This window comes from Ornithodoros turicata, chromosome 7 (genome assembly GCF_037126465.1).
Source record: "Ornithodoros turicata isolate Travis chromosome 7, ASM3712646v1, whole genome shotgun sequence".
NCBI classification, from domain to species: Eukaryota; Metazoa; Arthropoda; class Arachnida; order Ixodida; family Argasidae; genus Ornithodoros; species Ornithodoros turicata.
The window spans coordinates 19,964,220-19,978,152 of record NC_088207.1 but is presented as its reverse complement, the minus strand read 5'-3'; the positions used below and the strand labels follow the sequence as shown (position 1 = coordinate 19,978,152).

Sequence of the window (13,933 nt, the reverse complement as noted above, 5' to 3'; positions counted from 1 at the left end):
GAAATCTAACGATTCGGACGATGTAAAAGTGGGCAAAATACTGGAAGCCCTCTATTACTTGCTGAAGCGAGCTCACTATCATCCTCCTCCTCCTCCTCATCTGGAACCTGTCCATTCGGAGCCCGAACCGGAACCCAATCCATTCGATTTTAATCTTCTACCCTCCGGCGTTGATAAAGCACGCGCGAAATCTGTGCTAAAAGAATTGAAGAAAGTTTTCACCTGGCAGGCGGATAATGTGCTAGTATATAGAGGGAAGCGAATCAATCGCTCAAACATTGTGGCTCTCGTGAGCTACTTAGCACGTCGTAGCGCGCTCATCAAGAAACCCCACTGGTACAAAAAAGTATCGAAAATTATAAGCGCTCTGAAAATACACCGCATTGCTCGCTGGAGCAAAAATGGGGCCCTATAGAAAGATCAAGGAGAAAGGGTTAGGTGGAGTGGATCGGTACCGACGGTATCACAAGCTCACGCGCGCAGAAGCCTTGGAACAGCTGAAAAAAGAAGATGCTTACACCCTTCACAAGCCAGTGAAGAAAAAATTTAAGCGGCGCTCCATCATCGCAACTCACGTGCGGGATTTATATCAGGCAGACCTTCTGGATATGCGCAAATATCAGAAATTTAACAAGGGCTTCAGGTACATCCTAACGGTCATAGATACGCTATCGAGGTACCTGTACATGGTCCCCATTCGCACAAAGCGCCCGCAAGACGTAAAGAAAGCCTTCCAACGAGTTTTCCGTCACGGAATTCCGAAGAATTTGCTCACTGATCGCGGGAGCGAATGTTGGGGTTCCCCCGTTCGTCAGTACTTTCAGTCGCTACTTAATCACTATAGCACACAAAGCGGAATGAAAGCGGCCTCCTGTGAACGCGTGCAGAGAACAATTAGAGAAAGAATAGCCAGGCATTTCACTAGTACGGGGAAGTTTAATTATATCAACGCGCTGCCGAAGATAGTGGCCGACTATAACGACTCGGTACACTCCGTCACGGGCGAAAAGCCGAAAAACGTGAACGCCGGAAATGAAGTAGCTCTGTTCAACAGATTGAATCGTAAGACGACCCCGCGCGAGAGCAAGTATAAATCAGGGGACCAGGTGAGGCTCGCGTTAGATCGCGGTGTGTTCGCCAAAGGCTACGATCAAAGGTGGACGGCCGAAGTGTTCGAGGTGTCGCGAACGAGAAAGACCGATCCGCCCGTAGTGTACGTGAAAGATTCGACGGGAAAAGAAATACTGGGATCATTCTACGAGCAGGAGCTGCAGCCCGTCCACCATCTTTCCTCGTATGATAAGCGACTCATATCTGCGGTGATTAGAAAGAAGAAAATTAACGGGGTATTGCACTACTTGGTTCGTTGGTTCGGATACGCCAAAGATCACGGTTCTTGGGTGCCCGCCAGCGATGTCAGAAAATGAATTTTACGTGTATCTGCTCTCGAACGCTAGCATGGACCTGTACCCGTCCAACACGCTGAATGACTTCACGATCGCGTTAGATAAGCCACTACACCTGGATGATTCGTACGTCGTCGGTCTAGAGGGATTTTCCATTCCCAACAGCTTCCTGAACGTGAACCAAGCGCCTGATAACCTGATAACGCTATCAACGGAGAAGTGGCAAACAAAACAGCTCACGTTCGAAGACACGGACACGCTATTGAATAAAATATTCCCCGAATATGGGATAGAGTGGACTTACGAGGAAGATCACTACGTGTTTAAGCTACCGTCGCGCGTGCGCTCGGCGAAACTAATCGACAGACCGCTGCATCTCGCCTTTGGAATCGTCGACATCGATGGAGATCACCGGGAGGGCGGTAAAGTACGCGCCGTCCCAAACGTGTTACCGCTCGCGGAGGAAAGAGCCGTTATGATGCGAGTTCGCCGGGTGATAGTGATCAATAACGATCTAATTTTAGAACCCCGATCGCTCATTACCGACACATTCAACGAATTCTTCAGAGCGACGAACGATACAGAATCACGGGTGGAATACAAAGACAACACTTACTCGCTTTCTCTCCCGACGAATTTCAACTTGTCGACCGAGTTCCTGGGCCTCATTCAGGTGAAGCACATCCATGTTGAAGGATCCCGAAAGCGCATCACGTGTAATCCCATAGTGAAGACGTACCGCGTCCACATAAACACTCAAGAGACGGAAAGTCGGCGCATTTCACTTCCACCGAATTACTACGAAACACCCGAAGCTCTCGTGAGCGCCATCCATGAGCGTCTGCAGCCGGAGGCTTCCCTCACGTACGATGCATGGGCGAGGAAGTGTTCGTTGAGCTTGCGGGAAAACGTGTCGCTTACATTATCCGATTACTTTGCGTACCTACTGGGTTTCGGCGCGAAAACCGTATTTACGGAAAATGATACGGGCGTCGACGAAGTGACCATAGATCTTTCCATTAACTGTATTATGATATACACGGATCTGGTCACGCCCTCCGTAGTGGGAAACGGGCGACATCCGATACTGAAATTAATTCCATTCGTATACGATAGAACGAAAGAACAACTGAGTTTCAGCTTTCTACCCGTTCAGTATTTTAAGTTAGTGCAGCGCGAAATTTCCTCAATCACCGTCTCTATACGCGACGACACGGGTCGCAAGCTACCGCTACAAAATCGCGGTAGATCGACGCTGACGCTGCACTTTAAGCATGCACACTAAAGCGGTACCAATCTACGGATTTGGCGTTCCAACGGTATACAGGTCGCACCTGTACCAGAGGGGAGGCAATTTCTTTTCTCAGCTCGGGCGTTTCGCTATTCCACTCTTTAAACGCGTATCGCCATACTTAAAAAAGACGGCTGTTGCGGCCGCTAAGCGCGTGGCCAAAAATCTGTCGGAGGGAGACTCTTTCCGAAGTGCGCTTAAAGGTCAGCTACGCCGATTTCCCGATGTGTTGAAACGGTTGTGATATTCAGAACGAGCACATCCAACTGCCCCCGATACACACCTTCGTTTCTCAATTTTGTCTTCCTATTACGAAAATTAATTCATCAAAGAAACCAAAACAAGCCATGGGCGCAGCCATTTTTGTGACGTAGATGGGATAAACCTGCTCCATCTACGTAGATAGAGAATCGTGCGTCTGATTGGATGAAAGCTGAGGCTTTCTCTGACTTCCCTGGCGTCTTCTCCCGTTTGCGAGGAAATCCAGTTATGGCCGCCGGCTACGATGAGCGTTTCGTCCGATGGTCCGAGGTAATCCCGAGAACTATTGAACGATGGAAACAACAACCGCGAACTCACCTCAACATCATTTTCACCGTGAAATTGTGATTATGTGCTCGAGAACTTCGCAGTTTAACCGTTCAGCTGCCATTCACGTCAACCCGTTTGCTGCTTTTACTACAAGTGCAGGAATGGGAGCGATTGAGCAACAACGTGAGACTTTGTGATCGTTTGAGCACACACCTGCAGAGGACTGGTCTTCAAAGAAAGAAGGCCGTATTTCTGCCCATGCACATCGTGCGATTGCCAGGCTTGTTACACGAATTACATGTATTGTGCAGCATTATAGCGCGACTGCAATGAACGACGTAGGAATGTATCGTGACCACTCGAACTGAATTCGTTGAACCATTCGTCGGTTATATAAAAGTGCTCATTAGAGTTGCCCCGCACAAAAACTGTTGGATGTAGTTTTGTAGTGTGTTGTTTATCTCGTAGAGCGCATCGCGGCATGTAGGTCGAGAGCCCTTATACGTATTTTTTGCATGTTTACTTGAGTGTGCGCATTGTTCTATACCACACAGGCCATATTTCATTCATAATAGTTTCGCAAATAAACACGTACGGGTCGATCTCATATTGCTTTTGAGTTAGGCATAGTGTCTTCAAATCAGGGTATGTGTGCCCTGTTTGCTGGGCCCAACAGATGTTATTAAGGGTAGTGCAACATTTCCCACTTCTTGAACCATGCTAACATTGCCAGAATAAGGAACATTACACTGTGCTGTGTATTCCACACTCAGTTGTCTCGCGACGTAAACCCCCAATTATTATATTGGGTACTCCACATGTTCACCAAGTCAGCACTTCTCATATCCTATTTTTTTTAAACATGTGCTTAAAATTGCACAACTGCCACTCAAGTAACTTTGCCACCAAATTAGTCAGTGACAAAAGGTACATGTACTTTATCACAAATTTAATAACCTTAGTGGAAATGGTGGATGGTGTCCTCTGCCTGGTACGGTGCACTTCATAGCAAAATACACAATAGTCCAAATGTTTTCCTTGTCCACAAATGCCCTGTCAAAGCTGAAAGACTCTTATCAGAATGGGGAAGCGGGCTTGCTTGTCCAGAGAAACAAATATGAAACTGCAGTGCTCAACGTAAATAACTCCATGCTCAGCAACTAAGGCTGGTGATGCCGAAGACCTAATATTTCTAGGTTAAAAGGAACAAAAGAGAAAAGACCACTGCGGCATATTAATGTTGTTTCAAAAGTATAACACCACAAAATTTGTGAGAGGCAGTTGGTGTATTTAGTTATGTTGGTCGCCTCCTGCACCAATTTTTAATAAGATTCGAATGCGTTGCTACCAACCAGGACCTAAGCCTGACATATGATCTAATAATAATAATAGTATCTATCTATGACCTATATGGACCTTCACCACTAGTTTGGTCTAGGCTTCACACGTGGCTTCTAGTGAAATTCGAAGCTGCTCTGTAGAGCTGACAGGAGACTTGCAGAGTAGAGAATTTATTTATATTTTCCAAAGAACATGTAAAAAACAATGTGCTGTACCAACTGTATTCAAAGAAATACAAATATACTTTGTTTGAGCTATGTGCATATTAGCAGATTACGGGTGACCGATGACACACAATGGGCGTCAAGGGTGAGAACACAAGAATACTACCACTGCAAGCACTGTCCTGAAATTCTAAGTCACCATTTGTCAGAAAGCAATGACCACACACAGCCTAAGGATCATATTGAGCTCCTTCCATTATTCTTTTTATTGACAGCATGTTGGCTGCCATCCAGTCCATGAAAGTGACCCTTATCGTTGAAAGAACGGTTCAACAGCAAGCGAGCTGGTGATAGTGTCCATAATGGCGAGACCTGAAGAGGAGATACAAGAAGGGACATAAACAAGCTATGTTGAGACATTGTGTATGTCCCTTCCTATCCCTCGTCTCAGGGTTTTTCGCTATGGACCTTCATGATGTTTCCTTCGGCAAACTTTACATATTTTTATGTAGAATGGTGAAGGTACAGCCATGCGCTGTTAGCAAATCACACAGTACTTTTCTTGAATCAAGAATCCATGGAAGGTACACAGTCATCTTCAGCATTGCACACATATATGGGACATGTTAATCACTTTGTAATGTCACAGACATGTTATGGAGGCCGGCACATGATTAGTGGTGCTGAACACACAACTATTTGTCATAGTTTAGGCATAAAAAGCAGTTTTGTCACCTGCATGTTGAGGAAGATGTATCTCTACATGCTTTGCCATGACACAAATATATGAAGCAACAAATGTACCCTCTACTTTATTATGGTTATTAGTCAACACTGCCAAGAATGTGGGAACACAGTCTTGTACCACCTACACTCTTCAAAATGACATTCACACACGACACATTATAGGTCAACAAGACTCCAGAATGATGTCCTCTCCCTCCCCATTGGCTGAGAACATTTTTCTACTACTTTGCATAATGGGAAGTTAGTACAAGAAACGTACACATTCCTTTTTTGAGCAAATCAGTATTCAGCGCGTTACCATACTGTGGTAGGCCTGCAGTGCATTACGTGGTACAGCACACACTGTAAGAAATTTCACCGTAGAGCATGTCCCCCATTCTAATGACAGTCTTCGCCAGTTTTTCAAACTGCCATTTCCCATAGTGCTTTATGGTATGACACAGTATTTCTAAATCTTTACTGTAGTTTACTGGTTGTAGCAGAAAAAAGACACCACTGTTTCCGATCACAGGACGCACGCCATAAGTGCTATACGGAAAGAGTACATGCTGCTCTCTAGCAGTTGTTAGTGTTTGGACATCGTATGGTGCATGCAGGGTAAATTCCATGGTTAAAATATCCAAACGTGAACAACTGTTAGATTACATGATGTAGAATGCTCTGTAGTACAGTAAAACCTCCAAAGTCGGACACCTCCCTACCTCGGACAACTCCCCATGATTTCATTGCACGGGCAGGCTCCCATTGAAACTACATGGGGACGAAATTCTCTATGTCGGACACCTCCCTATCTTGGAAGTAGGATAGGGTTTTCCCTGCAAAGTCGGACAAAACCCTGGCCAAATTACCTCAACGTCGGCCCATCTTTGCACCAAAAAGACCCAAAATGAGCCAGTGGCCTTGACTTTTGCCCCTTTTTTCCCCTATTCTGGTCTCAGCATTTTGTTGCTTTAGTTTTTCGAGTCCAAAAACAAGTGCTGTCAGTCTACATTGTAATTCTTTACGTGAGCACTTGTCTTCAGTTTGTCTAGAGCCTTTGAACGAGCACTGCACCAAAGCTATGAGAAGTAGGCTGACGCTTCAGAGACAAGTCCTTGCTGCTCGAAAAGCTCCGGATGTAATGCCATTGAGTAGAATCTGAACGGAATTGAATATAGTAAAATCAGTAATAATTATCAGTGAAGAGTGGGTAGAGGTACCACTACCAGGCACCACCACCAGGTACCACTAAGGACCTTAAATTGAAGAAGGGGGACATTTCTCACAGCTGTGATCTCTTCCATTTTTTGTTGCCGTCATATTCTGTAACTCGGACACCTCTATACGTAGGAGACGCTTCGGCTGCACTGCGGGTGTCCAACATAGGAAGGTTTCACTGTATTTATGTTCCGTGTCATGTGACCACAAACAATATATGCTTTTGCTCATGCTGCACAGCACAGGCGAATTGAGCTGCATGTGAGGATAATAACATGAAACCCGAGGCGTGGAGGAAAATGCATGACTTTACGGTCTCTGTGTCAGTTGTTTCATGTTGTAGTTGCGTACCAGCTGGTCTGTACATGAGAATAGGTTTGATGCATTGTACACGCACCATACACATGAAGTATGTGGTGTGTTGTGATAGTAATGCCACTGCCAATTGAAGAATAATACTCCAGGTGGATTGTTTCGGTACAATCTTGAACTATGCATACCAAGGGGTAGGGCATCTGCGTGACAGGTTTACCTGGAAGTAAGAATGTAAATGTTAGCTAAAGTCATTGAATAATTAACATTATCAATATACTGCTGCAGATCATACCAACAATAGCACACAAGATGCTCTGATATGCTATGCAGGAATGTCTCTGTACTCACAATATTAGTACAGCAGCTACAGAAAAGCATAAAACTAGTTTTTGTATACATGATACCACTTGAATGCAACACAAGCTTCTGCTGCACCTGAGAAAAAGTATGTACTGTTGCACACATGATGCTGTTTGAATGTCTCGAAAAACATAATTTATGACCGAAAGACATCAACTGGAAGATTTCGAATTACCTTAGTCAAAACTGAGAAAAAGTATGTGCTGTTGCACACATGAAACTGCTTGAACTGCCCTTGAGCGCTCTGGAAGAACACCTTATTTGTGACCAAAATACAACAGCTGAGCGAACATTGAATTTATACCTTACTCAAAATACACAAGATGTGCTGCCCTGCATGTGATACGATGATACTGCTTAAATGTACTCTGAAAGCGCTGGCACCTCAGGCATGGTTGCTCTAAGCTAGCGAGCAACAGCAAGGGTATACGAACACAAGTAGTCGAGCACAAGTGGTGGAATGCACTTGATTAATCAAAAAATGAAATGTCTCAGTACCAGGTGTCACTGTTCCGTCAACAAAAACAGATGAACTTTGAAGGGGCGTCTGGTTGGCACTGGTGACAGCCTTCAGATTGAAACCCAGACGGTGATAGTTGAGACGTGGAGTGCAAGCTTTTCGGTGGTGCCAGAATGCCTGCGAAATCATTTAACAAATAAGGCAATTCCAAATCTGTACTGAGAATACACCCGCTGGGGCGTAATCTCAAAGGATGAAGCAGTAACTGACAGATAGCGTATTTTTCTCTTCTACGTGATGCAATTTGCACCGCATGACTGACTTGTCTAACATTACGCGTCTTACCTTTATCTGCTGCCTAGTCCTGCCCCTGCAATCTCCTGCTGCAGATAAGGTTGGCACGGCATCCCGGACGAGACATCTTCGGCTTCTTGTGAAACAAGTTGCGCATTGCTTCCGTAACATTCGTATGAGCCAGATGAACAGATCACTGCTTTCGAAGGTGGCACCCAGTCGGAGTTGTAACCGATTGTTGCAGTCAATAGATTTCTCTTTCACCTTTCGGAAAATTGTGGTTTGAAACATTGGAACTGCATGCTGAAGTGTTCTTGCAGACGGGAGCAAAACGCTCACGCATTCTCGGCACGCAGCACAGAACACGAATCACACCAGGAAGTCTGTACTGGCCTAGCAAATGCTTTGCAGTCGAAGGAAGCAAAACTCACGTTCCTCGTGGGTCCAGAAATATACTGGCTCCCTAATAGCGAACTGTTTATCACTTCCCCAATGTGAATCTGCGCAGCAGACGGCTCGGCAGGAGAAACTGGCCGGCTTGGCGGAAGAAACCAAGCCAAAAGTCATGCCAAGCCGGAGCGCGGGCAGACCACGAATGTATGGTGAGCTAGAATGAATGGTGTGCTGAACGGCGACTGAAACCGGGTCGTGACGACGGGCCTGCCGATAGGCGGCTACAAAGGGCTCGGCCCGCTGCCGCTTCTTGCGCCCTCAAGGCCACGTGACCGCATGCGCAAAGAGCACCTGGGAGCGCCAGGGAGTTCCCGCGATTGCCGAAATTGAAGCAATCTGGCAGATACAGGGGGAGAGAGAAAAAAAATGTGGGCGTGCTGATACGTCACGCTTCAGAGATATGATTACGACGGACGGAGGTGTTCGCGTTTTGGAATGTTGTGATGAAGGCACTGCCTCAGTGCCTTTCGATTCCTTCTTGGGATAATCGGGAGATAATTTTCTTCGGGGAATAAGGAATATCTCTGGTTCTGCTACATCGCTTCTGCGCGAAATCCCCTAATTAAAGAGGTTAATTAATGATTTTTGGGTAATTAGTGACCTTGTAGTTACATACTTTCTTCGAGAGGGTGTTCGCCTAGCCATATATAACTCAAAGAAAAATAAATAAATAAAAGGGAGGAATGGAGTGGACTTTCACTGCTGCAAGCTTGTTGAAGATACTAAAAAAGTATTCAAGTCAAGATACTAAAAACTGCCTTGTAAAAGTATTTGTAAGGTACCAAGTTACTCCCAAAAGCACTTAACGTAAAGTAACTTGAATCAAAAATAACAAAGACGGTTAAGAGCATCAGCTGTTTACTATATACATTAAAAACAAGACTTTCGTGCAGTAGGCTGCACTTCTTCAGGTTTGAGGACCTGTTACAAGTGGTGAAGCATATATCAAAAAACCAAGTCACATGGTACAAGAGAAAAGGGTAAGGGTGAAGAGAACTACAAACGCGATACAAATATCAACAAAAATGAAAATGAAAAACAAAACGCAATCAGTAGGAGGTGGCTCGACAAGGTCAGACAGACATACATACAGACGGGTCGGAGTTGTACGTGGAGGAAAACAGTGAACAGCACATGAATAGGCACAGCAGCCAGTTGGCACAAAAGGCTTTAGAATGCGTACGGGAAATTAGGGCTCAAGGGCGAAGGATTGAGGACACACAGCACCTTGATGGCTAAGAGCTTCCAGACTCTGGGAAAGTAACGCGGAGTTGGTGTCTTACTGATTGTGTATCATCGTGTATGATGTGAAAAATGGCAGACAAGTTATAATACAATAAATAGACTCATAGTGTAAAGGACTGTAATGGACCGCCGTACACGTTGATGCCGTGTGGCTGTAACGTTGCAAATTTCGAAATGAAAAAGGATTCTCGATTTTTGCGTTTGATGTCATTAGCGTACCCGGATTCTAAAATGGTGATAAGTATATGCGTATGCAAATCATGTCCCGGAAGATTAAAATGTAGCGATACAGGTGACTGGCGTTTATTAACAATATCTGATTTATGGCCATAAAATCTTTCACGGATGGTGTTACGTGTTTCGCCTATGTATTGTTTATTGCACAATTTGCATGTAATGAGATAGCAAACATTGAATGAGTTACAGTGAAGGGACTGCCGAATAGAGAAATCGAAACCATTAACAGTGCTACAGGTGGAGGTACATGTTGCAATAAATAAGCAAGTTTGGCAGCGGTTGCTGTTGCAAGGAGCGCAACCGGGACTCTGTTGATTATTGCGAGAGGAAGTGAGTAAGTCGCGTATGTTACGTGATCTCCGAAATGTAATAGTCGGAGCATTAGGGAAAATGTCTTTGAGATATTCATCGGCGTGGAGTATGTTTAAATGGCGTTTGAACACAGATCCTACATTACGGAGTGTGCGGTTGTAAGGTGTAATGAAAGTACATTTATTAATACTTGATGCCTTATTGGATTCACGAGAAAGCAACCTTTCCCTGTCTAGGGAGGTGGCTCTGGCTAGGGCATTGTTGATGAGATCGTCGGGATATCTACGCTCCTTGAAGTCATTGCACATGTCCTTTGCATGCTTCAAAAAATCTTGTGTATTGGAACATATGCGTTTTAAACGTGTGAGTTGTCCAAATGGAATGTTTCGCTTTTGGATATTAGGGTGATGGCTGTTGAAAAGTAACTTGAGTAGAGTATTTTTGTTATGTACAATTCTGTGCGAAGCTCTCACATGTGTTGTGAGGTGGCACAAAGGCATTCCATTCCAGTATCATCACACAGATACGTTATGTATAAATTAATGTATATGGAAGTGACTTCGATACGTTTGCTGCTTGCTGTTTTTCTGTATATGCCCAGCCCCTGTTTGGTAATAAAATACCTCAGTTTTCAGACATGTTGGAAGGCTGCTAAAATTTTGGCCGCAGGATGTTTTACACGCCATTGCTGTACAACCCAACATGATGCGCTTGTGGTATAATGCAATGATACACTGGTGCACAATGTATAAAGTTTTGGGTGCGACAGACTGACCATCGTGACACACGCTCCGCAAGTCACACAAATCCTGCCCCTGAAGTTTTGCTCAAGACGCCATTTCCAAAAACAGCGTCATGTACTAATAGATGCAGAGTATTTGGAAAATTAGTCAGATACCTCAGCCAATTCTTGACATCAAATTATGCAAGCTGAAGAACATCTCCCTAATTACTTCATAACATGTAATCGCGTCGTTTGACAAGCAAAAGTCGGGGTGTACTATGTATTTGTCGCGAACATCGTACAAAAGGTAGTAGAAGGTGAGATCCTGTTTAGACAGAAAGCCACATCTTGTAGAAACATTGTCTCTTTTTTACCTTCGTCGTAGAAGCAATGGTTTTTGCTTACGATTTCAGAACAGGGTTTATACACTATGTCACTGCTCTCTCCCTTTCCCGGCTTTTCGCAATGCAACAAGCTTTCTATTTCACAGTTGGTATATAATCAGAATGAATCAGCTGGACTAGAAAGCATGGTATGCTTTGTAGTCCAGCTGACTCATTATGATTATATATCAACTGTGAAACAGAATTTCAGGATCATTTGTGTGTATTCATAGTCCTTAAGATTATTGCATGGCGAAAAGCCGGGAAAGGGGGAGAGCAGTGACACAGTGTAGATACCTCGTTTTGTATTCCCCTTTGGTACCCGTACGAAAGGGGAAAACAACAACAGTTCCAGCAGAATAGACTCTTCCTACTGGCTGAGGTGAGCGTCTCTCAAAACGAGGGCGCATTCTCAGCGCAACAGTTCTTAGTGTTCGCTCCATGCTGAGCAGTGACCTGTACTTTGTTTCCATGGACGCCACCACAGAGCAGCCAAGTTCGCAAAGTACATCATGACTGATAAAAAAGAGAGAGAGGGGGAGAACATTCATAACTTTAGTGCTCAGGAGCAGATGTCTTCCTAACAAATCCGCCCAAATTTTGGAAGATAGCTTCAGCAGAACCAGCAATCCCAAAGGGGGTCAAGTCCGGGCCACTCCGTGAACGCTGGTAAATCTGCGGCGGCCCACCTGGTGCTAAGGGTCACTATGCGTTAGAATGTGAGGTGCCCTTTTATGCTCACATGGCATGCCGAGACTGGGAGGTGACCCGGGTTCGAATCTCGGAGGAAGCTGTGCTGTCTGAAGCCGGGCTTTCCTCGTACACTTTAAGACAAATGTCAGTTGCCTATGAATTCGGTCCAGAACGTCCCCCCCCCCCGCCCGAGCAGCATGTGCCGCCAGACAGGCAGGCAGATCGCTCGGAAGTATCCACTACCTTTTATGCTACGCAGACAGTGTATACCGTCCGTCCTATTTTGATACAGTATTCAGGGTTACCCCCCGTAATTTCACAAATGTTTATCATTTCCAGAAAGACATCGTCGCGCTGTTATCAGGTATCATGATACATGCCGAGCGCGGCTGCTATTTTCGTCATCTTCGTTCTTAAGGAAAAGTTTTCTGTGTCCGCTGCAAACGAAGCTGTTCCATAATTTATTTTTATTTTTATTTTTATTTTTCTTGAGAAATTCGGCATTATTATCTGACTACTCGCACTTTCACTCATTCAGCTGGTGAATATTCGGAAAACAAGGACGGTATAATGTTTATTTTATTGCAGATTTTATCTTATTGTTCTTACTTCCAACTTTAGCGACGCTCTTCCATTGCTTGCTATTGAATACTGGCATTCAACAAACCAGTTACATATAAAGAAATTTTATTGGCCTTATATGATGGTGTGTACAATAAAAAAAAAGCGCGAGATGTACACATACAGGCTGTACGGGCTAAAACAATGTGTGGGTTCCCCAAACACACTTCCTTCGGTTCTTGCATGGAGTCTCATTTCCTGCAAACAGCGAGCAACAAGCAGTATGATGTGATTGTGAACAGTACGATCGCCGAAGTTCTTTCCACTTGTACGTACACCAGCTAAGGGGTTCAGAACACGATTAGTAGAAAAGCAACGAAACGTCGGGTTGCTTATCGTTAAGGGATAACAAGTGAAGATAATGTCGCATGCTTAGATGTAATTTATATCGCATCAAATACATTGCGGTGTAGTAGGTATTTGATGAGGCAATCGTCTGTAAAGCACTGCGCGGTCCTACGTTTGTCACCCGGTCAGTGTCCGAAGCGACGAGGGTTTATCTCATCCGTGATTAAACCGTGGAAAACTGTTTATCCGCACACTTGGTACGCCGTCCTACTTACTTCGGCCACTTACCGGCCTAATAAAACGCGAACGCATCACAAGCCCTTAATTCTTGCACTAAGGACGAGTCCGACTCCTGCGCTCTAACCTGTGAATCACTGCGAGAAACGGTTTCTGAAAACTGTGTGAAATGAGAAAATATACGATTTGTTGCTGCTGGCTTTCTCTATTGAAACCGTGCTGTCTCGGGTAATACTGTGAGGTCCTGTAGTGGCCCTTTCCTTGCCTTCGATACACAATCCTTGCATACTTGCGCCTGGACGCGGTCCTTATGCGATAGCCGATTTCGAATGCGAGAAAACAAGCACAGTTAGATTGCAAGGAATAGCCATTGCACTTCGTCTAACCAACTGTACGCGTATTTTACAATCAGTGATTTGTGGAGGCCCCCCCTTACTAAAACCCTCAGTTGCTTGGGGTCAGGTTGTGGATTCAATTCCGGCTGAGGAGGCTATCAGCTTTTCGGCGGGTACAAGTTGTACAGGTTGCTTATAGATTGTGCACGCGCTGCGAGCGACGTGCAACGCATTGCCAATTCTACCCGAAGGGTTCCCAGAAGCGCAAATATCCCTCAAGTCTGAGCGAGAATACGGCG

At 44.9% G+C, this 13,933-nt stretch overlaps 1 long non-coding RNA gene across 1 annotated transcript; it reads right to left on the bottom strand.

The window, feature by feature from the left end:
• Window positions 1–5,402: 5,402 nt before the first annotated feature.
• Window positions 5,403–8,671, bottom strand: LOC135399647 (uncharacterized). Its single transcript, XR_010424375.1, has 3 exons — window positions 8,158–8,671; window positions 7,851–7,989; window positions 5,403–7,209 (listed from the first exon to the last, which is right to left on the bottom strand). It is a non-coding gene; the product is annotated as an uncharacterized LOC135399647 (long non-coding RNA).
• Window positions 8,672–13,933: the final 5,262 nt, after the last annotated feature.